This window comes from Phalacrocorax aristotelis, chromosome 3 (genome assembly GCF_949628215.1).
Source record: "Phalacrocorax aristotelis chromosome 3, bGulAri2.1, whole genome shotgun sequence".
Taxonomy (NCBI): domain Eukaryota; kingdom Metazoa; phylum Chordata; class Aves; order Suliformes; family Phalacrocoracidae; genus Phalacrocorax; species Phalacrocorax aristotelis.
In genome coordinates this window covers 39,979,053-40,003,770 of record NC_134278.1, presented here as the reverse complement: position 1 = coordinate 40,003,770, position 24,718 = coordinate 39,979,053, and the positions used below count along the sequence as shown (strand labels likewise).

At 41.9% G+C, this 24,718-nt stretch overlaps 2 long non-coding RNA genes across 3 annotated transcripts in view; one reads left to right on the top strand and one right to left on the bottom strand.

Moving 5' to 3' along the window:
- Positions 1–597, bottom strand: part of LOC142055739 (uncharacterized) — a 37,176-nt gene extending 36,579 nt beyond the window's left edge. Inside the window, exon 1 of the long non-coding RNA XR_012660022.1 lies at positions 493–597. This is a non-coding gene — a long non-coding RNA (uncharacterized LOC142055739). The remainder of the gene's footprint in view (positions 1–492) is intronic.
- A 122-nt stretch (positions 598–719) lies between these two features.
- LOC142055738 (uncharacterized) overlaps positions 720–24,718 on the top strand; it is a 35,192-nt gene continuing 11,193 nt past the window's right edge. Inside the window, exons 1-3 of one of the 2 annotated variants that reach the window (XR_012660020.1) lie at positions 720–844; positions 1,042–1,166; positions 3,531–7,296. This is a non-coding gene — a long non-coding RNA (uncharacterized LOC142055738). Of the gene's footprint in view, positions 845–1,041; positions 1,167–3,530; positions 7,297–24,718 lie in introns of those variants that run through there. The other variant, XR_012660021.1, reaches the window with a different exon arrangement.

Genomic DNA, 24,718 nt, shown 5'->3' with positions numbered 1-24,718 from the left:
CTAATACAGCTGGTCCCTTATATTTATACACACACCCCAAAATTGTAATATATACATATAGTGTGCACATATATAGTTTATGTATACACATATAAATAACCCTTATCTATTGAAATATATATACAAGAAACTATGGAAGCTAGGGCTGAAGTCTAACCCTCATGGTCTGTAGTACTTAATGAAAGAATACATGAAGCCATTAAAAAATGAATACCAGAGGTACACAGATAGGCAGAATGAGCTTCCATCAAGGACAGCCGTTTCATAAAAGTAAGAATTTGAGATGACCTCTAGCTAGATGCCACTCCTAATGATGCTGAGGCTGTATATATGTTATTAATGAAAAGGACCTGCTGCAAAAACTCTGGAGTGAGAGTGTGCATTGAATTATGCAAGTGGAAAGGACTTGGTGAACAATTTTTCTGGCCAAAGAACAGATTCTGATAATGAGAATTTCAGGTAGAAAACGAAAGAATTTACCCTGTGACTTACCTTCTCATTTCCTCCTGCTGTGTAGATGAACATGGAAGTAGCCTGAGGCTACAGACAGGTTAAACACAGCCTTAGGAAAGAGACCTAAGCAGGTCCCCATGCGAGCTGGGGATCATCTGACCAAGCGTGCATGCCTGCAACTAAAATTATTGCATTTGCTGACTCAAATGTCAGCAGTGAGAAACAGATTAGCTCCTCCCAGGTCAATATACCCAGCAGAGCAATGAGTCATCCCTATGTATGCCAGTTTCTTCCCATCAACTGCAAAAAGACTAGAAAACTAGCTCAGACTTGCATGTCTAGAGGGGAGAGCTTCCAAAATATCTGATAAGTGCACTTGAGTGTGAACAGGGTGAGTAATTTCCAATGAAACACCTATGACAACACTGCTTTCCCTGAGCTGCTGCAGATACGGAGCTCACTGAGATGTGGGATGAGACACAGAGCTCCAGAGGCATAATTTCTATGGGAAAAAACCCTAGCTGGAGTGAAGTGGCCCATCCCAGGCATGCTGTCACATGCTGTCTTTGTATTTGTGTTTGCCCGAAGGTACAGGGGTTAAAGCTTAAGGAAGAGGTTATAGTCAGCTCCAGGTAGAAGATGAGGCATATCTGTGCATCCTTCTGACTTGTAAGATCCCACCACTAGATCTCAGCCCTCTCTCAGGATTATTGGTAAGTTCTGCTCCCCTTGAATCCCCTTCAGGTTCATCATTTATCTCCAGAAGTACATGGAGACCTGACTCAAGCACCCACCAACACAAATCCATGGGGTAGGCATGCCATTGCACACACAGCTCAGAGCAGCGAAGAGGTGACTGCTGTGACCCTGCGCTTCCGTGTTGCTCGGTGGGTGACTTTTTGGATGCTGCAAAATTTACTTGTTTGGTTTTTAGCTGCAGTAATCATACTTGACAGCTTAGGGTCTGTCTGCTCAAGGTTTTGTTCTTGACTAATGACAGCAGTACAAAAGGGATTATGTTAGTGTGCCTGATTTCTGTACGTTTACCCCATTGACGTCAGTGGAGCTCTATGGATACAGCACATGTTCAGAGCTCCCATTGAATGTGAAATGACTCATGAATACAAAAGTAAATATGCTCACTGACAATCCCCTCCCCCGGCCTCTGAGCTAGGAAGGCCAGCAGAAGCATGTGATGAAAGCTACCCTCATGCACTGATCTTCTAAACCTCTGCGTTTTGCTCAGCCGTGCTGCAGCAGATGTTAAGCTTATGAGCCACACGATTTTTCCTTCCCATATATACTGGAGAATAATGAGGATGAAACATAAATACATTCAGGAAGAGTTTCTTCCTTCTAAGGTCTCTCTCTGCATCAGGTTAGCAGAGCTTTTAGCATTACAGTGACTTTAATTTCTTTGCCCAAATATTCCCCGAGGTGGGATTTGCAGAAGATTTTAGGCCTGGGTTGAGTTCCCACTTAAGCTGATGCAGGCAGCTGTTAAAAATCACCATATATAAGCATATCCTAAGCATGCAAATTAGAAAAGAAAACTTTGGTGTTCCCACTCTTTCTTTCTTTCTTGATTACACATAAATGTTTACCAATTTGCATAGTTACCTATTTACTATGAATAGAGCAACCTCAGGGAAATACTGACTTGCTATAGGACGCACTTTGGGTAAGAGATATTGATAGGGGGTTTGTTTGCCTGCAATGGGTAGTAAAATACGTTCATCTTAGATCTCTTGAAAAGTTTCAAATTCCCATTTCTTAAAGCAGTTTTGCAGCTTCACCCTGGCAGATTTCTTGCAAAGATAGAAACACAGAGAGTTTATGAATGGATGATGAAAAGCATAGATAAAGCATTTGTTTTCCAGGGGCAGATAATCTTATCTATCCTAACCAATTTTAATGATAGACATAGATAAAAACTATTTAAAACCACAGTGAAAGAGTCATAATATCATTAATTATGCTGCAAATACCAGGTGGTGTTTCAAATATGTAACAGTAATGATTAACTCTGAAACTTATCATGTCTAATTTACCTCTTCAAAAGCTAACTGCAGAAGTGTCAAATATAGAACATCTGGCAAACACAAAGTCTCCATAGACAGCGCAATTTTTCCACTAACCTGTTGCTTTAGAAGCCAGTAACACAACCTTTTCCTTTTAAAATACACACTGACTCCTGTTCGCACTTTTCTTACCATTATTCTCCTGATAAACAGTGAAAGAATTATTACTAATTAGGTCCACAAGTAATAAACTACCAAAGAGTGGCCAAACACTGCTTATGCAGCTCCAGTGCCATTGCTGAGGCCACGTAAGTGTGAGAGAGGGTGTAAATCAGCCCTTCACCTCTGCAGTGGCCAATGCTGCTGCTTTTTTTCAGTATAACCCTGCCTTTTCTCATGGCCTTGTGAGAAAACTCATTAATTTTATTTAGCACTCACCTGCAGCTTTGCCATGCTGTGAATGTGCAGGAACACTTTCAAAGGAATGTTTGTGTTGGGAACAATAAAATTAATCCATTTGCTCTGTGTATGATGCAATGCTCCTGCTACCTCCCTGCTGAAGGGTGGTCAGTCCTTACTTGTCCACTCCAGAAAGGTGGTTCATGGTCAGTATTTTTCTCCCCATCAGCTTCAGGGTGCACCGTCAGAGCAAGGCATGCACTGTGGGAGAGAGATTAACCATAAGGGATTGCAGAGACTTCCCTGCAGATACCCAGGGAGCTTGTGTGAAGTGACCTATGCTTTTTCAAGTCCCATCGAAGACAAGAGAGTTATTTGTGGATTCAGCTACCATAATATTCAAATATGACTGTCAGCTAGCTGACTGTACTCTGGAAAATGAAGTCAGGGTATCAGACCAAGAATGAGCTGGTGAAAGAGGCCAGGAGCAGCTTTCACCTCTCTGGCAAGATATTCAAGCATTCACATAGATCTGTAGTGTCTGGAGTAAATCCTGCTTCCATTTCCACCCTGGCAAAGCTGCTGAGACCCACAGCAAAACACGAATGCAAATGAAGATGCTGTTTGACTCATAACAAACAATTTGTGTCTTGACAGGTGGGGAGCAAACATAGCGCACGTGTTGCCCCAAATAGTGCCCAGTCTACAAAAGCAAACAAACAAAAACAGCAAGAAAAGGCTGATGAAATGGAAATGGAGTGGAAGTTTTGCCATGCTCATTAGAAAAGGTCAAGGCTGGTGAAATTGCCTGCCTACCAGCTTAAGCCAAGTTTTCCAGTAATGGTGCCATTCCTACTCTTGTTCAGGATTATGTTCCCAAATGTGACACCTAAGAAGAATTTTTAGGAAATCCCAAATGGAAATACAAGGTTGTGCTCTCTGAAGACCACTCATTAAATCCAAAATATGCAGGCTGTGAATCTATTGGCTCTGGACTGCACCTCCTGCATCTGTAGGCAGGCAGCAGTGACTTGTCCCAGGACAACAAGGTTCCTAGACATGTCAGCACATCAGTAGCAGTAGATCAGACATCTGGTCTGGTCCTTCTTTCATCCAGACAAATCTTCCACATGGTAACATTTCTGCAAGACCAATTGCAACACAAATAGCGACTGCAGATACTAGAGTTGCTGAAAACTAGTAGCCAGAAAAGGTTTCCCCACATAAAGATCACTGTTAAATTCAGGCTCCATACACAAAAGAAACACAGCTGTTGGCTAAGTCTACTGCTTAATGAAAAATATCATGCTGCATTGAAGCCCTCTGAAGAATATTACCAAACTTATCACACAGACTTTCTTCATAGGTTTCTTCAGGTAAAATGACATTTTAGAAGGGAGAGTAAAGCCAGACTAAGCAGAGAGAGAACAATATAAACACAAAAGATAAAAGCAGATCTGTGTGTACATATGAGATAAAGTGAGATGTCACCCTCATAATCATCTCTCATAACCAGATGATGCTCTAAGTCAGTCTGCAGAGTCAGTCAGCCTTTTGGACTCTGGGGTGTCTCTCTTGGAAGGAAGACCTGGGGAGGCATTAGTTTGCTACAGTGCTGTCTAACTCTGAAGGATAGACACAGAGGCCCTATATCCCTGCATACCTGACAGCTCTAGTTACCTGCTTTTTTATTAGATGAACCAATAGAGCAGCTGGATAGCAGTGGGTGTGTTACTGGAGAGGGGGATGAGAAGGCAAACGCAGCATTGACCCTTCATAGGGCAGTCCAGGACTGTCTTGGTGTGTGACAGGGACTGTGCATCCCCGCTTCACACTGCTGCCGCATCTAGGCCTGAAACAGATCTACGCACCCTCCTTTGGCTTTCCAAATGACCCATGTCTGGGGCAGAGGCTCCCATTGCTTTGGTTGTCTGTGGATTTCTGCATATCTGACCAGTGAAAGGCAGCTGGTACGCAGGGCACCAGCCTCAGGCAGGAACCACCTGCCAGCCAGGAGAGGCAGCTACGCGCACCTCTCTTGAAAATTATGTTCTTACAAAGTCAAGATCAAAAAACCAGGAATGCTGCTCAGGCAGAATAATCAAGGTGAAAGGACAACTTTAAAAATAGGAAAATAGCAAGAAAGCTAAGGAGTATACCAGCAAGCAAAATGTTCAGAATAGAAAATTAGGCAATCAAGGTGGCAGAGCAATCAGCTGAGGCCACAGCCATGATTGCCAGAAGGAGCCACCCCATAAGGCTGAAGGGTCCAAGGCTCTCAGTGGATGAGAACTGCCACGGCTCCACTCAGGCCAAACTAGGGACTTGCCCATTCATTCTTAAATCCTACACACTGCACACTGATGTTCATCTGACAGCATTTTTAAAGATGAAATCCCAGTTTTCTCCATGTCTTTTAGAAAGGAAGTGTCAGGCTTTACACTAGTTTGTTACAAAAGACCAGGCAAAGCTTAAGAACTTAAGCACTGATAAAGAAAAGAAATAAGCCTTGTTCAAAGGGCATTTGTCTGCTTAGAAATCAAGGGAAAATCTCCATGTTCTTAGTCCCTCCTTTGAAATGTGTTGCTTTTTTTCCCTTATAACTTTCTTGAAAGGAAGATAAGAGATTTTTAGGTGTTTTCTGCAGTGCTCTTTTTCATGCAAATGCTTCCTACATTTATTTTCTATTTACTAAAGCAGGATATAATTGCAGTTATTGTTTGTTTAAACAGGATAAATAAATACTGTACCATGCAATATTGTGTATACTATAAACACTATACTATAGTATACTATAAATAACGTATCTATTATTTCCGTAGAACACATAGGCATCATACCATACCTTCAGCCCCAGGGGGTAGTTTCTAGCAGCTTGCTATAATTGTGTAGGATGAGTGTTCAACAAGGGAAAGGGCCCCACAAAGGTGCATTGAGTCCACTTGTAATCATGGCTTTTATGAGCTGGCGGAGGTTTGACTGATTGAACCAACTCTGATGAGTTTTAGTGGTTATGGGACCACTGAATAGGCAGCACCTTTTCTCAAAGTCCAGATTTTATTATATATTTGTATTTTTATGCATTATATATCACCATGATGCCAACAAATCTGCAATCCTCACTCCTTCACAAGTTTCAGAAATGAGCTGACCTGCACTTTACTCCTAGAGTCCCAATGTTGTAGGAATAAGATGTAGTTTGGGAAGAAGCCATAAAAAAGGCAACAAAGCAAGACCACAGCAGCTCTGTCTACTGATTCCTACAATGTTATGCAGGTCTAAATAATATTTATCTTTTTAACTTGGTCAAATTCTCTTTGAAAAAGTGAATCTTATGCACAAAGAAATATTGCTGTTCAAGTTACATTGCTGTACATGTCGAGAGATAGATCTCATTTATTATTGTTTAGGCTTATACATTACTTAATCTGTTTCATCAATAGCTGTGCCAGTGCACGCAGGAACAAAAATAAATCTTAATGAACACTACAATGACAGAAAGCAGTTGTACTGATATGCGGGACATGCTCCAAGCAATGAAGAATGACTGAGGGAAACCAGGCAGAACTGGCAAATGCTTACTAACTGACCCAGTAATGCTCTGTGAGGGTGTGGAAGAAGGCACCTCTACTAGAAATGCACTAATGGAAGGAATTTCAGGGCTTCTTTGTGCTCCAGACAAGCCACACAAGCACTTTGGACTTAGACTGGGACAAACTTACAGTGATTTGCAGGATCCTGCAGTGAGTCAGAGATGGTTCACTAATGAGCACGGGACAGCAGGATACATTTCCCCCATCACTGAAACACCCAACATTTAACCGTGACTATTCAGAGGCAGCATATTGCTTTACATTTAAGAATCCAGTTCAGTAAAGCACTTAAGCAGATACTTGATAGTATACAGAAAAATCAAGCACACTTTGCTGCACAAGAAGGCTAAATCTGCTCTGAACCATGCTACAAGGTACTCCCCTCTCAGCAGCACAAATACAACTGTTGTGCCTCCAGCTGCCAGCTCTTCTCCATCCTCAGGGTTCACAAGATTTCATGTAAAGTCCAGTGCTAAAGCATAAGCATAAAAGTGATCCCTTTGCAGAAGATCAAAAACCCATCCTAGCTTGCCTTGCTTTATTGCATGCTGTCATTCCTGTGATTGCTCCTTCTGGCGCAGCTCCCTTGCCTTAAATAGACCAACTCTGAAAGGGCAGTCATTAGAGTCAGCAGTTTATTTTGAATGGAGAGAAGTACCAGGCATTTCAGGAGCCCGACAGCTTCTTCTTTTCAACCCCACGATCAAGACAAATCTTCTGAGCACGTTTCTGTGCTGAACATCTTTCTGGCTGAACTGATGCTCCCGTCATTTTCCTTTCATGTTTCCAATTAAATGAAAGAATTCTGCACAGGGCTTCTAGTAATGACATTTATCGTCACACCTTTTGTATATGGGCACCTACCTATAAGCTGTGTGGCAACGACATGAAAGTAAAACTGACCCTGAATATTGCAGGCTCATCTAATTATGTACTGCATAATAATTATTATATATAATAACATTGCATACAGATAATTAAGTATGGCAGAGGCTTTCTTTAGGAATCTTTCCATCCCCTATACTCTGTGCCAGGGAGTTTTGTCCAGTGTGTTGTAATCTTGCCTGTCATGGCACTTCCCACGTAGGAAATAAGCGTCCTAAGAATTAATATGAGTCTTAAAGAGATTAAGTCATTAGGGCCTTTGCTATGTGAACACACACTTAGAGTTTAGCATGTGCTTAAATTTTTTTAACAAGTGCAGCTGAACGAAGGAGACATCTCATCCAAAAACATGCTGCATAATTAGAAGTGAAACAACTGTATGCCCCTTCCAGCACACTGAGATAAATATGACCTGCTGTCTTACCTCAGCTTGCCATGCATGTATACGATTTCGGTTCCTGCCTCCCATATGTCCTTTGCAATGCCTCCTCTCACTCCTCAGATGCTTTTACAGTCACTGCTGATGTATTTTGTAAAAAACAAAGTAAGGCACTTTTACTGAGACAGAGCAGCTTCCCTTCCCTGGGCTGATTTAATCTTTTCATCTCCAATTCACCCCACTGTACCTCATTTCCAACAAGCACTTTAAAAGAAACTCTGGTTGGAAAGCTATTTTTTAAATGCTTTTCCTTTTTAAGGTTGTGGCTACTCAGGTAATTTTCCTTATTGCTATGATGTTGACACAGAGCAGTGCGGGGTAGACAGAGGGAAGGAAGCAAGGGTGCCAGGTCAGTACCAGGACTTCTCTGCACCCCAAAGACAAGCCAGTTATATCTTTCAGCCATGCCTTGGGGAAAGTCAGTAAATGACATAATAGTAAACTGTTTCCTTTTAGTTGTGAGGATAGAAACATCTTTAGCCAAGCAGGAGGTTTTTAAGCACCTGTGTTACAGCAGAGCTGTAAATACAAGCAGAAATGCTTTCACACCTGCAGATTACTTTGCCCACAGTTCCACTCCTGCAAGTGGCACAGGAATATAGAGCAGTGACGGTCTGCTTGCTGACACTCTTTCTTCATGGCAGCATATGAAGATAAAATGCAAAAGGTTGATTCACCTGAACCTTAGAAGCTACTCAGAAAGAAACAGAAGACTCCTTGCAAAAACCATTGCAGCTTTTGTATCTGTTTCCATTACAATGACTCCTGAGCCTGAACACTTGCTCGTGATCTTTCTAGTCTACTAACTCCCCTATTTTTACTCAGCTACTGTCAGAAGTTTGTACCAGTGTCATTTGGCAGGCCTGGTCCTAGGAGGGAGCTGTTCCTTCTCCTGACGACAGCTGCCTTGGCCTCTTCTGCTGCCAAGGTTTTTCAAGATGTGAAGATGAAGAAACTGGCAGCAGCGTTGAACAAGATTTATTCAGCCGTTCATTATCACAGAATCACAGACCCACATAGGCTGGAAGGGGCCTCCAGAGGCCACCTGCCATGACCCCTGCTTAAAGCTGGGCCAGTAAGAGCAGGTTGCTCAGCAGAGCTTCAGAATCTCTGAGGACTGATTCAACAACCTCTCTAGGCTATGACAGTCTGCTATACTGTTTGAGCACTCTCACAATGAAAATTTTTTTCCTTAATCTGACGATAATTTCTCCAGTCCCAGCTTGTGTCCATGGCTTCTTGTTGTAGCCCTGTCCACTGCACTGCTAAGAAGAGTTTGGCATCATCTTCTCTATACCATCTCATTTGATGGCCCTTTGCTGGGCTCACCTCAGCATGTCCATGTCTTTCCTGTACTGGGAAGCCTGAAACTGAAGCCAGTACTCTGGATGTGCCTCCCCAGTGCTGAGCAGAGGGGAAGACACACTTCCCTTGACCTACTGGCAACACTTGCTGATACAACCAGCAGACTGCTGCCTCATGTCCCACTCATTGTCCACCAGGACCCCCAGATCCTTTTCTGCAGATCTGCTCCCCAGCCAGACAGCTCCCAGCCTGCACTGGTGTATGGGTTGTTCCTCCCCAGGTGCAGGACTCTGCATTTCCCGGTGCTGAACACCATGGGATTCCTGTCTGCCCACTTCTCCAGCCTGTCCAGGTCCCCCTGCACAGCAGCCTGTCCTCCAGCAAATTGACCACTTCTCTCAGTCTGCTATAGTCCACAAAATTGCCGAGAGTGCACTCTGTCCAATCATCCACAAAAGTCGTAAAGACACTAAAGTGTTGGTCCCAGCGATGGTCCCTGAGGGCTGTCACTAGCCGGACTTTGCACAATGGGTCTTTTCCTTTGAGCTTTCATGTTCAGCCAGTTTTCCATTCAACATCCACTGATCTAGTCCTTATCTCACCAGTTTGGCTGCATGGATGTTGTGGTGGATAGGTACTAGAGTCAAAGTAAACAGCATCCCCTTTTCCACTGCGATGGTCATCTCATGATAGAAACCAATCAGGTTGATCAGGCATGATTCATGCAGTCACCTTCATGCCCTTCACATGATCAGATATTACTTTCACGAGGATTTACTTCATGATCTTCCCAGGGGCTGAGGTGAGTTTTCAGTAGGAAATGTAGAAAGAGACAGAATTCAGAGACAGAATGAAATATCAACTCCTGGAAAAGAAGTAATAAGCCTGTAATTATCCAGAAATACACCTGGAAAAGTGGGCTAAAAATCCCAGGGGTTATTGTACTACCTTTACAGGTGCTGCTGGTGAATGAGAGCAACAAAGGGACTGTCACCGCCACGGCAGTAGTGTGAGGGGTGCTGTGCTGAAAGTCTCTTCCATTTAAACTTCCAATGATGATACATCAGCCAGCGCTGCCACAGCAGCCCTACCTGTGTCCGCCTCCACACTATGTCAGGCTGTAACCCCTGATGGTGAGGTCTCGGTCAGACCAGGAGCACCAGGTAGTGTGTGCTTGATTAAAAGCCCATTTACTTTTAATGCTCAAGTGTTTATTTAGAGTTGTTAGTGGCACAGGAGGGATCTAGGGTGAAATATGCAGAATTAAGGGCAGGTGGTGAATCACTGAATGCCTTTGATTTTAGGAAGCTGTTCATCTGCCTGCAGTGTTTCCTTCCAGGGATACTCTATTGAATTATTGAATATTTTTTTTTTTTTTGACTGGAAGGACAGTAAGTACTCACAATCTGTTCCTGCTCATTGTGCTCTGATAGCCAAAGAATACACCAATAATATTGTCTGTGCTTAAAGATTACTAATGGTATTGCAATGCCTGTAATATTTTATCAGAATGAAATTTAAGTAGGTCAAGAAGCTCATACAAATAAAGATGGTCTACAAGTTTGTTCTCTTTGGAGATGGGTACTTTTTGCTGAGAGTTACGTGCTTTCTAGTTCTCAACTTATGAGAGCAAATAACGTGACAGCAAAGGGCCAGGCAGGGAACAGTTCAGTCCAGGCAGCAGTGAGCAGTAAAAAACACCTTGTGGAGCTAGGCAGAGACTGACATTTTGATTATCAATGCTAGAGACAAAGTCCTACTTCCTGTCATATATGACACACTGCCGCTTTAAGCAAGAATGTTATTGAATCTCCTGGATTAAAGAAGATGTTTTAAAACTGTGTGCAGGAGGACAGATTCAATAGGTGGCATTTTCATCCTGACTTCATATTAGGGACAGAGGATGGCAGGATGGGTTTCTTAGCCCTGGTTTCACAAGGAACATGGCATTGTCCCCGGGCCTGTGTACACAGCTCTGATACGTGTCCCTTTTCAGCCTGGACCTTCCTTCTAGAAAACTTGAGTGAAAAAGTGACATACATTACAGTTTAAAACAGTTGCAGCAGTGTTTATGAGAAATAGAGCCCTTTGAAATAGCATGCAATCATCCACCTCACCAGCATTTATTTTGGAAACAGGTCATTTTTATGAATGAACAGTGACTCATAAAGCATGATCCAAAGCTCACTGAAGTCAAGAGGAACATTTCTTTCGGTTTGACTGGATTTGGGTCAGCTGCATGATAGGCTAAAGGGGTTTGCAGCGAAAGCGTGGAGACAATTAAAAGCTTATCTGCAAAAATTGGGTCTATGAGATCCTGTTCTAAGGGGATTGCCACTTGCCCTTGTGAGATAGTCTGCTGCCTGCTTTCCTGCCTGAACAATGAAATGAACCTGATGGATTAGCTACTATAAAAAGTATAAATAGTCTCCTTGAAAAAATAAAGCCTTCTAGTCCCTGATGTTTTCTGTTGCTGAATCCTCTAAAAATTGAGACTGCTGTGCCAAGAAAACTTTGCAGACTCCCTGGCAATCTCCTGCAGTGTCTGAAAAGCTACCCATTACCCACTTGCTACAACCTTTAACACCAACTCACAGTGATCTCAGAAATTACATAGAAAAAAATCAGAATTTGTGTGTGCTTGTCCTATTAAAATTATTGCTGCAAGAGAACAACCATCTGTCCATTTAATGGGAGAATCTGCTTTAAAATTACATAACCCTCTTCTCAGATGAGCAGGTATATAATTTGCTCTTTTTAAAAAACAAAGAGAAAGGGGTTTTTTCCCCCCACAAAAAGGCAAAGGAGAGCCTTTTCTGACATCGTTTTGTCCTGTGCTGTAGCACTCAACATCAGTGGGTTTGGTTGGTCCTAATTTATCCCAGTTCAGCGGAGACCAGACCCTCTGAGGGCTGAGCCTGGAGTACATTTAATGACACCTGCATTGAATGGTCCTGGTCATCCCCTAAGGATACCCCAGGCCAACTCACAAGGGCTTACTATCCCAACAAAGGGGACATTAATATTGATCAGGCTAAAGGAAAAAAAGCTACAACTATGGGCCCATTCTCCCCTCAGAAGATGCTGGTTTACATCTGTCAATCAAGGAACATTTGGGCAGGATTTTCTGCTGCAGATCACCTGGATTTGAGGGCACCAAGGCTTTATCTGTATTTAAAAGCAATATAGGTCATGTTCAAATGACCAAAGGGCAAGTGGCACTTCACAGTTTGTATCCATCAGTGCAGAGTCTCTTCTCTGCTTCCCTGAATCAAGGTGGCGTCATCCAGGGTGCCCGCAGGGAACCAGTTCTGCTTTGCACCCCCCCCAGTGCATGCACCAAACCTCTTCTGGATGTGCGCAAGTCTCCAGAATGCAGCCTATCAAAAATCTTCTGCAGAAATTACATAAATACTGGCTATTGTTAACATGAATGGCTAGTCTCATCAAGTCTTTAAGAATAAAAGCTGCTCTGAAATATATGGTAGGCACCCACAAGGTCTTTTCTGGCTTCTGTTTTTCTTCATTGTATGCAGAGGTGCTTATTATGATTTGCATATATCTTTAGCTTGTCAAAGCGTAATTTGTCTGTTTCCCAAATTAAAATGGACTATGGGAATATGGCCATTTTCCCAGCTCACAGTGCAGTGCTGGCCACGTGTTACAGAGAGCGTTGATCTTCTAATCATGTAATAATATAAGTGGCTGGGAAGAAAAAATATAATTAGCTCATTAAGAAAAAAGAAAATCTATTCTGTCAGACCAGATCTGATTTAGTAATTCCATCATTCATGTCCAGCTGGGCCACACAAAGTAGAAGCTTGCTTTTCATTTGGCTGTAGCCTACATAAGGCATATGAAAACCTTAGACGTAAAATTAAACAACAGGTAGTAGGCTACTATGTAATTAAAGCTTGGTTCTGGTTATTTCTGACCTCTCTTTCCAGGCTTAGATCTATGATCCCAACCTCAAAGACATATCTGGGTTCATGCAGATACTGCTTCATGTCAGGCTGTCCGTACATTGCCTTCCTCCTTAGGCTCACTACTCCTCGTTCTCCCCACACCTGCCTGCAGTGCTGGTAGCTCAAAGGGAAGAAAACCCCCCAGCTCATATTCCCATGCTGGATAAAGCAAATACAGGAAAATTTATATTATATTATGTTATATTATGTTATATTATGTTATATTATGTTATATTATGTTATATCATATTATATCATATTATATTATATTATATCATATTATATTATATTATATTATATTATATTATATTATATTATATTATATTATATTATATTATATTATATTATATTATATTATATTATATTATATTATATTATATTATATTATATTATATTATATTAAAGTAACTCATTATAGTAATCCCTCCATGCATAGCCTGGGAGGATGTCAGAATAACCATTAATGAGAAATATATATTTTATTTCGGTGAAACTTGAACAGTGGAAAGGCTGACCATGCTCTTTTTGAACACAGACAAAGATGAAAAGTGTGGAAAACCCACATTTCGGTTAAGAGCCACAATTGCTTTTCTACAAATAACTGGTTATGATTCTTTCAGCTAGTGAAAATTCAGAATTTTGATATGGTGGCTAATTCTGACATTTAAAAGAAAAAAAATCAAGTCTCCTGAAAAATATTCAACTGAGGTTAAGGATTCTTGAGCAGTCGGAGCCTAACGAAAATCTTATACTCATTACTTTCCCTCTTTTTCTGCTAATAGAGATGTCTTCCTATGGAGTGTTTCAATTTCCCCGAACAGGAATTTCCTAACAGTGAATAATGGTCTGCCAGAAAATGTACAACCAATTTACAAATTTTAATAACACCAAAGAAAACGTATCCTTCCAGCAGAAGAGCAAGGTTATTTTATCCCTCATCTTTCCCTGCAGAAGCGGTTTTTGCACTGTTCTGTACTTTAGGGCTGTGGTGCAACGCCAGGTATTTTGATGGAAATATCTCTCTGCTGCACTAATGCTGGTGGAGCTCATACAGTCGAGGCCTGTTCAACCCTTGGTCTTCACACTAATCTAACTAATCATCATGTCAGTGAGTGATAAGGAAACCTCTCACCGGGCACTTGTTTCAAAGGGAGAAATTCCAATCTTTTCTTTGCCATCTGGCTGTGCTGGAAGAATAACACTGCCACTGGCAGGGCAGTGGGGTCACTGCTTTCAATCCACTGTGCAGAGGCAGCAGAGGTGTGTAGTGCAGGTATAGCTTGGGGCTCCTCTCCTGTCGTTAATATTTGGCTGCTTGGGATTAGCTGTGCTTGGCCAAATGAAAATTACCCAGTATTAGTGAAGCACCTTCATCTGGCAAGCCAGGATTCATGGGGACACTGAATGCAAAATGGGGCTATGGTAAAATTGTCAGTAAAATCCTTCTGCTAATATCAGATGAAAAGCTCCGAGCATCAGAAGGCCATGGTAAAAGACAAGAAAAATGTTTCCCACCATCCAGGGATAACAGATGAAGCAGCAGATGCCAGCATAACAACTGTGGGAGTGCAATGCTTTATGTAGGGAAGTGGCACATCTAGGTGGGAAGAAAACAGAGCAAGTGAACCCGCTGCCAGAAGGTTCAGCAACATCTGCAGACCCTGGTGTGTAGTGCTAAGGCATCCTTCTCCATGTGAATCCCCAGCTTTGAGACCTTACCCTCCCATCTTGGTTCCTCACGATCCTCACAGAGCAATTGGATCATTCATATAGTTGCATCAAATTTTAGAGAAGCATTATGTGAACATCAGGAACTGAAGGGAAAATATTAGTGTCCTGGGAATAAATTAAACGGCCCAAAGGATTGCTTTTTGGCTTTGCAGCTCACCTGCATCCCTGTACGCTCCAGGAACATCATTTCTTGAAACAAGCTGAGATCTAACAGTGACTGAGTAGAAAATCCCACCAAGAACTCCTGGAAAGATTGCCAGCCCCAAGTTAGGATTCAAACCTCCAAAATCAGGAGGCAATCCTTAAAAATTTTTTGAAATAAACATTGTTTGATTCTTTTTCTCCCTCTTCTGTGCCTTCACAGCACACATTAGTAAGCAGTTCTCCGCAATTCCATTGCATGTCACGAAACTCCTCTGACAGTCATATCTTGGGGGTGGAGGAGTTAATTGTGTGACCACAATTTGACCATATAATCAAGATTGGGTGAACTGAGACTTGGGGAGAAATGCTGCATGCCATTCAGGCTTCATGATAAGCAAAGGAGAGTTGGGAACACTGTTGTGCTATCTCTGGGCAGCAGAGCGTTTGGGCAGGGATAGCTCTGCACGCCCAAAGCAGGCAACTGTGTCAGCAATTTCTTTAAGAAGTAAAGAGCAATTTTTGTATTACAAAGGACCATGTCTGGCAAATTTTTCAGCCATCCATAAACATCAACTCTTATTTCATCCTAAGCTGAGTTTCAAAATGTCTTTAAGAAATGGATTCAGCTTGCCTGCTGCAGAATGTTACCAGCCCCTAGCCTATGCCAAGCGCTGAACCCTGCAAGCCAGCTCTCTGTGGACACACACAGAGCAGAGTCACCTCTGGGGGCATCTGTCTTTGCACAAGTTATCCTCTGGGGCAGAGCCAGGGCCTGCCACCTCTGCTGGGAGCATCTCTGTGGAGATCTACTTTGTTCACTAACATCAGCTTGTCTTTATTCTGTCCCTGCTTGTTGGGGAATTTTTATGGTACCCCTTGAGGCAGCTCCAGGAGAGGTATTCCCACCAGCCAGAAAAACCCCACCTCCTCAAGCTCTTTACAGGGAACACTGACCTTGCCTTTAATCAGCATCGGTACCTAGAAACACTGAAATGTCATGATCTGTTGTTGAGAACCAGGTCATGTCCTGGCAATCCCTCTCTGTCATCAGGAGTGTGGGTGAATACAGAGCAGCACCCCACACCTCACTGCTGCCCACATCCACAGAGGCTAAAGCTGAGAGTAGGGTTTCTATAGGTCCTTTGAGAGCAGGGTTTCTAAAGGTCCTCTGCCCTCTTTGAGGAACCAGATTACCTCCTTGGCTCATAACATTTTGAAATACTGGTGTAAAAGTCCTTAAAGACCAACAGCATTGCATTTGCTGTCAGATCACAGCTAAGCGGAAAACACAGTAGGCAAAGAACTCCCTGCTGAGCACTAAAGCCGCTCTCGTATTTGCAGTGAGTTTACCAAATCAAATCACAGGGTAATTTAGAGAAACTGAAAACTATGTAAAGTCTCACAAGCAATACTTGCTTTCAGATGCAGTGGAGCATCTCAGGTTTAGCTGTGAGTAAGGAAGGGGTGTATACAATGGCACTGCAGGCAAGGCTCCAAAAAGCAGTGCAAAGCAGGTAGTAAAAGTGCACCAAAGCACCAGGAAAAACATATCTTAAGTCAGCTGAGTACCTGAGCTGAGAAATAGACCCCATTTACAAGGTACAGCCAAGTTTAGGAATGCAATTGCAGGTAAAATAGTCAGATAGGAAAACAAATAGGCTCCTGCTTGAGAGATTTGCAAATCACATACCCCATCTGCAGCAAGCCCAGCAAGCTAAATTGGATTTGGACTTGTTGAGAAATCTTTAGAGAAATTATGTTTTCTTTTATTTCCCTGTGGATATAGATTTTCACTACTCTACCTCCCACTGTCTACGGAGAGGACAGATAAGAATGATTGTCAATGAAGTGTAATGTTGTGAGCAACACGGGAAAAGGAAGCTGCTGCCTCCACAGTTATGCTGATATGCACCTGTGAATTCCCGTCAGATGCAGGCATAACAGCACTCGCTCTAACATGGTTCATTTTTGCATCAAAATTGATTGTGTACAAAGATGCACAACCGAAGTTTTTAAATTTGCCTCCAGTTTGAGGCAAGTTCAGTTGCTTGATTTTGATAAACATTGATACACCTCACTGATGCCATAGGTGACATTCTGCTAAGAAAAGGACCAGGATGTTTTTCTATGACAGGTTCTAGACAGTAAAAGACCCTGATTCAGGATGCATTTTGATCCCTATCTGCACCTGCCAAAAATCAGAAACACCCAAAAAGGAAAAGATTAGGGAACATTTATTAAGTTATTTTGTTTTCTAATCACTGACTTTGGAAATAAAATAGTGAGAGAAACTACATGGTAATATTCCTTGACAAGCGATGCTATTGCTAGCAACAAGGAGATAGTGTTCATTGACCACAGCTAGAATGAATAAAGCTGCTTTGAAGTGGCTCAGGAAGATCTGTAAGGCTGTGTTACTAGCAGCTAGGGACTGTCTGATTCAAGGTGAGTTTTTCTGGACCAGCTCAGTGCAGTCAGACAGAATTAAAATGGTTAGAGGGAGAGGTTGGACTGCTGAAACACAAGAGTGGCAGATACTTGTTTGCTCTTTTGTCTGAGCACCTACTTCAGGGGATGACCTGCAGCTTGGATTTTCAGAAATGCTTATTTAAGGTCCATTAAAATCCACACAAATTGACATTGATCATCTAAAGTTGCAGACTCCATCTGCAGAGGTACCTTGACATTAACTTTCAAGTACTGCTTACTTTTTGCTGCAATTAAATGTGGACTGGTTTAGAGAGGGATTTGTCTGCATTTGCTGATAATTATATTGTATTTTTATTACTAATTTATCTAGGAGCATTCTGCAAATGTAAATTAAAACAAGATAGATTATTCTTTTAAATGGAAATTTCATAGTCAAGTTACCATGACAAGGTAGCGGTGCTTTCTACTTAGATCAAGTGTCATATTACTGAGCAAGATGAAACATCACATGGTGATGAACATGCAAAGAGAATTTCTAATTGAACTGTCAGTCTCCTATTTCTTGTGCAGTTCCTAACTCACAAGGCCACATTTTAACCATTTATGCCAAGGAGTGTTGTAAGTAGAGTCCAGTGACAGCCTTTGCTCAGCAGGAAGAATAACTCCTCTTCCTCCTTGCCCCTCATGGCTGGGACTCAGAGACATCCCCTGCACTTCTCTGGATGGCACCAGCACCTCCTTTTCAGATGTGCAAAGTTATGCCTAAGACGAAAGTCCATAGGTGTTTCCTTGCTCCATTTCTCTCCTCCATTTCCTTCTGCTTTTCCCCCTTCCAGCTTTTAGTGCATATCCTTCTGTATTTTTCCCTTATGGGTCTTCTAATCTTTACATAACAATTTCCCTGGAAATACCATGACAGCTTTGGCATTTTAGTCAGCAGAAATCTGTGAGGAAATAACCTTGTCTACTATAAACCAGAAAGCATGAAGGAGCCAGATAATTGCTTTTGCACATTTCTCCATTTTGCCCAATACTGTAATAGCAGGGTCCAACTGAAACTAAATATTTTGTGCTTTCCAACCTGCCAATGCATTGTACTAAATGTATTGAGTTACACTGTATCAAATTTTTGGAAGAGAGTTTTTAAATAGTATTTGTCTGATTCCCAATTAATTTCTGAGAGAAGAGAATTTTGATGGACTAACAGTGTGTTATGAATCATGACATCTACTCATTTAATGTCTTTGCACTGCAAATGTATGCCATGTAATTGCAGATATCCAAATTTAAAAATATGGTAAAAGGCAGTTTCCTTCAAATATACCCAATGTGAGAGGAGATAATAGCTCATTGCAGGTTACAGAGATAGCAGCTGTAAAAAGAAATTATGAAGGCAAAGTCTGTGTCCAATATTAACTGTGAACCTGAAGGTCTACCAAGTCCAGGAAGCCTGAGGCCACTTAAAATTTAACAGCACTCTCCTGAGAAAGTCTAAGTAAGTCAAATGTCTTCAGGCAACTTCAAACATGGGATGCCACCTTCTGCAGAAGTGCCTTTCACCTGCCATGGACACTGCACGGTGGTCTGTGCACTCCCAGCCTGACATCTGCAGGGGAAAACGATCACAAACATGAAGCATAACTCTGGGAAAGTGTTGTGATTTAACCCCAGCCAGCAACCAAGCACCACACAGCCACTCACTCACCTTTGCCTCCCCGCTGGGGGGATGGGGGAGAGAATTGGAATGGCAAAAGTAAGAAAAATTGTGGGTTGAGATAAGAACAGTTTAATAATTGAAATTAAATAAAATAACACTAATACTACTAATAATAATAATAATTTGTAGTGAAAAAGGAAAAAAAAAACAAAAAAGAGAGGAAGAAAACCCAGGAAAAAAACAGTGATGCAATTGCTCACCACCCACTGGCTGATGCCCAGCTTGTCCCCAAGCAGTGATCGCTGCCCCCCAGGCCAACTCATCCCGGTTTATATACTGAGCATGATGTCATATGGTATGGAATATCCCTTTGGTCACTTGGGGTCAGCTGTCTTGGCTGTGTCCCCTCACAGCTTCTTGTGCACTCGGCAGAGTGTGAGAAGCTGAAAAGTCCTTGACTCTCTGTAAGCACTGTTCATCAACAACTAAAACATCAGTGTGTTATCAACATTATTCTCATACTAAATCCAGAACACAGCACTATACCAGCTACTAGGAAGAAAATTAACTCTATCCCAGTCAAAGCCATGTTAGAAAGTTAACAGATTTGGGAGAGGGATATTCCAATACCCTCAATGCTTACCTTACTGGAATAGTGATGAAAGATCTGTCTCCAAAGAAATTCTGGGAGTAGTTTCCATCAGATGTACCCAGTTCCATTGGGTCCCAGATCCCTGGAATCTTTAAAACATGGTAAAATATTTGATGTACACCAGAACAAGGCTGAGATGATGTTTTTCTGTTAACAGGTGATGCAAAATCCTCTACAACCCATGTCATATAAGAAACTAACCTTTGGCATAAGCCACCATGAGAGTTGTGTTAATACCTCAAGCATCTAAACGCTCCTTCAACCCATTCCACACACACCTGCTAAGATCATCATCCATATTTGTTTGGGTTGTTTTCACTGTATCTGGAAACCTTTTCCCTCCTCTCCCACAACTGTACAACATTAACATCCTCCACTTTAAGACATGCTGCTACTAGCTTTTCAGTCATCTATTCCTGCAAGCAAGCTCCTCAGTCTAACATGGCCAAGACAGCTGACCCCAAGTGACCAAAGGGATATTCCATACCATATGACATCATGCTCAGTATATAAACCGGGATGAGTTGGCCTGGGGGGCAGCGATCACTGCTTGAGGACAAGCTGGGCATCAGCCAGTGGGTGGTGAGCAATTGTGTTGTGCATCACTTATTTTGTATATCCTTTTACAATTATTATTATTTATATTATTTTCTCTTCCTTTGCTGTCCTATTAAACTGTTCTTTGTCTCAACCCATGGGGTTTACTTTTTCTTTCCAATTCTCTCCCCCACTCCACCAGGGAGCGGGTCGTTGGTAAGCGAGCAGTCTTGCGGTGCTTAGTTGCCAACTTGGGTTAAACCATGACAGATTTTCACACCTGTGTGGGTCCAGATGCAAAGATCTGGATCACAGCCAGTCTGTGCAGCTCATGGTCCCTCTGAGATGTCACTGAATGTCATTCCTCCAGAGGCAGGAATTTCTGGGGCTTTCAGAGAGTCTGGCTTTTTGTATACAACCCACCAAAGAAGAGTGAGATGATAGAATAGGTTTGAAATTTAGAAAATGGCCACTGTTGATGAGGCTGAAAAAAAAAAACCAAGCACACACGACTGTGTTGAGGTCTTGGAGATGAATGAAATACACACTCTACATTAAAATCAAACTCTAAAATTGCTTTCAGGCTCTCAACCTTGAGAAGGAGGCTACAAAAAATGGGAGAAAGTAGAGTGCTTGTTTGGGTTTTTCACTCTCAGCTGTAGAAATCAATGCTTTTGAGAAGAAGCAGGTGAGCTTTTGATGCTCTTGAAATTTCCAGTACTTCAGCATCTGATTTTCCTGAAGAGACTTGGCCAAGGAAACATGGATCCTTGCAAGTGTATCAGGCAGCAGACAGCTAGCTCTTTACACAACCGTAAAGAATGAAACATTGCAAATATCACAAAATTTTTAAGAATTGGAAAACTCTACGAGCAGTTATGATCTGCACTGTTGCATCTTTTAAAAGTCCAGCAGGCAGTTCTTCCTGAAGCAAATGGGTTTAGTGCAGTGTTACCAAAGTGCTACAGATAATGTAAATGCAAAATGTATTATAAAAGTGTAATGAAGACAAATAAGGGAAGGAAGAAAAAATTCTGTGTTCTAAAGTTAACCAAAAGAGTGTCTTTTAATGAAAAGATGCAAAGAAATGCTTGAAAAAGCACTGAACACCCTATGACCAACCTTCAGAAATAGGAGCAAGCTGTAAAGACAGGGATGTTTGGTGGACTGGTAAGAAGGTATTGGCATTTCATCCTTTCCCAATTTAAGAGTAGAAGCATTCCCAGCCCAGCCCTTTTTAACATCCAGCATTTAAAAGTCTTAGGCCAGCACCATCACTCAAAATAGGCATGAGTAAAGAGACCCATGCCAGTAAGAGACTGAGGAGCTAAAACACCTCTGTGTGCAGGTCTCTGACACCTTCAGCAGTAGTTAGTGCAAAACAGGGCCACAAGTCACATTGGAAAGGAAGGAATAAACTGGTCAATGTTTCCCATTCTTATGCCAACAGGCATTCACTTTCCACAGCATTCAGGGCTGCTTTTATAAGTGAAAATAGTCAGCTTCTGGGAAAGAAGGTATAAAAGAAAATCATTCAGGACTGAATTCTTCATTAAAATTTCTTAGATTTCCTATTCTTAAAATAAATTTTTGGGAACTGTCCTTAAATGTCAAGGCAAGCTTGACCACCTATACTGGAAATACTTACAAATAAAAGGCTTGCACTGTCCTGTATTGAGAATCTAAATTTAATGATACCACAACAAAGTTCCCCTAGTGTTAAATTAAAACCTTACAAACCTGCATGCATGGTACTGGTAATGGCACAGAAAGATGCTAGCACATAATGAAATGTTTTGTGCAAGATTTTAAAGATACTTCCATACAGTATTTGTAGAAATGTTTCCTTGAATACATATAACCTGATTCAAGGAGACCCATATAAGAGTCCTACATGTTACTGCAGCATGATTAAATGTCATTATTGTTGTTCTTTTTATTGTTGCTATAATTTTTAAAATTGCGTGTTGCCCGTGGCTGTCTGCACCTGTACATGGTGTGCACAAGAAAGTAAAAATCTACAAATTTATTGGGACCTGTGTGTCAAGACCCATGACCAACAAAAAATCAGTGTCATAAACGGTGTAGGTCCAAAGGAGTCAATATCTGGCATGGAAGCAGGATGGAAAGAAATTTTGGAAATGCTGGTCCCTAAGAGTGGAATTTGAATGAATGGGGAGAAGAACTGCCAGGTAATGCTAATGATGACAGATGGCAATCTGCAAGTTACCTTTATTCCACTGAGGTATAGGTGATTTTAAAAATGTTGCCTCTTTCCAGAAAGCAGCAGGTATGGGAACTTTTCCATGCACCTTTTTCCTCATCAGAAATCAAACCTGTGCCAATAACGCTGGGTTATTTTTTGGTGTAATTTCTATAGCCACTGAATACAAAGTTGAATAGAAATAGCCAAAAACATGTATAAAGCAATTTTTCTTTCAACCTACCAAATGAGATACCCAAACAAAAGAGGCCTGTTGCCATAAGTCTCTCCCTTTGTTCTTTTGTTCTCCATCCCTTTGCTTCCAGCTCCCCACCTGGTCATTTTGGGAGTTTGTCCCCTCGAGGTCATTCGCTCTGACTCACTGGCTTTTGAAAGCACAGCCCTTTTTCCAAAACTAAGCACAATCTAGCACAGAAAGTACTTTATGCTAATGTTTCATCTGTGAATTGGCTTGGTTATTCGGAAAATTTAAATACGTGCGCTATCCACAAGAGCCACATCTTCAGCTGACTCCCATTTTGGGAAGAGGTAACTCGGTGCTAATCCACACATTATCCTTGGGGGTCATTTAACGCCACAGTGGGAATCAGCCTTCAAGGCATCTTTTGGACAACATTTCTACATGACATGTTTCTACAGAGTAACTTGTTCTCCTCCCTAACACTTTTGCCATAACAACAGGGAATGTTTTGGAGTTCTCAGTTAATACAGAGCTCACAGTGAGACATCAGATACATCTTTTCACTTACTGCATTGCTTTCCACTGTGCTCACACTGTTAATACTGTATTATCTAGTACACAGCAAGCCAACATCAGACAACAAGAATTAATTATCACAGGCTTTGGAGCTTTGAATCACATACTATCTACCAATGTTTTTGTCTGGAACAAACAAATGCTTGCAAGGAGACTCAAACATTGTTAAATCCCAAGGACACATTTTGAGGGCAATACATCGGTGGCAAGTAGAAAGGTAACTTCTTTGTAAGTTAGTTAAAAGAAAAAGACAGTAAGATACATCCAGGCATGTTCCCTATTCAATAAACACACCTGGAGTGCACAACGGAACAACCTCAGGTACAGGCTCAAAATGAAGCCCGGACATGGCACTGTGCCCCCAGCTCTGGGTGTGCCTGCTCAAGCAGGGGGGTTGGACAAGATGATCTCCAGAGGTCCCTTCCAACCCTGCCATTCTGTGATTCTGTGATGGTGTGACTCTTTTGCAACCGATAGCATAGTGACACCTGCTGATGAACACATATATTGCAAATACTTGTAAGGTGAAGGCCTCGTTCACATTTGCATTAAGCCTATTTTATCTTCTGTCTCTGAACCCACACAGCTACAGTATTACTGAAAGTGCATTGCCAAGACACTGCAGACCCCCAGCCCTCCTCCCCCTCAGCCTGTGCCTGACTATACTGCCCTTTGGCCACAATGAGCTCATTTGATCTCTAAATTTAATGACAACACTTTTTTAATGGGACTATGGGTAGGATCATGACTGTGTGATGGAGGATATGTTATTCTTCTGGACATAACACACAGTGATAATGACACCTGCTTTTTGCAGTGTCAAAGCACAAAGGACTTTTCAGTTTGAAGGTCAAGGAACTGCCTGCGAAACGGGGCTGGTTCCCCAGTTAGTATGTTTGCAAATGTTACCCTGGGGATGTGTCTTAAGACAGAAGCAGGATTCAGAAACAAAGTTGGAGGGCTCTAACTACTTGTTCAAACCTGAAAACAGAGATTCACTCATTCCCACTCTTTGATGTACTCTCATGCTTTGCCACCAATGGATATATATGTGCTTGACTGTGACTTCAGGCTACATTTCTACGTTTCCCTTCATTCACACAATGGTGGAGGAAAGGCAGGGAGTCACTTCAGTTACTCCTAGGCAAGGTTAATTTATATGCAGCCCTAATTTATATAGGACCCTGAAGATCTGGATCCTTTTTTTCTGGCTCTACCACTGAGCTTTGCATGACCTTTATCAAGGCACTCCTCTGTTAGGTCCAGCGTGCTGTTACCTCCTTCAGCCATGTCTGTTACCTTCTCACTGATAAGCTTTTCCATACTGCCTGCTTTGGGTCTGTGTTATAAGCTCTCAGGGTTTTTCCAAACCCTGCCCACTATAAAAAACAGCCCCAGACACACTGGAAAAACAAGGCTTCTCAACAGGCAAGGGATTAGTTTAATATTGACAGAATAATGAGGTAATATCCAGTTTTGCAACAGGACATTTTATAAACATTTATATCCCAGTATTTCCTAAAATC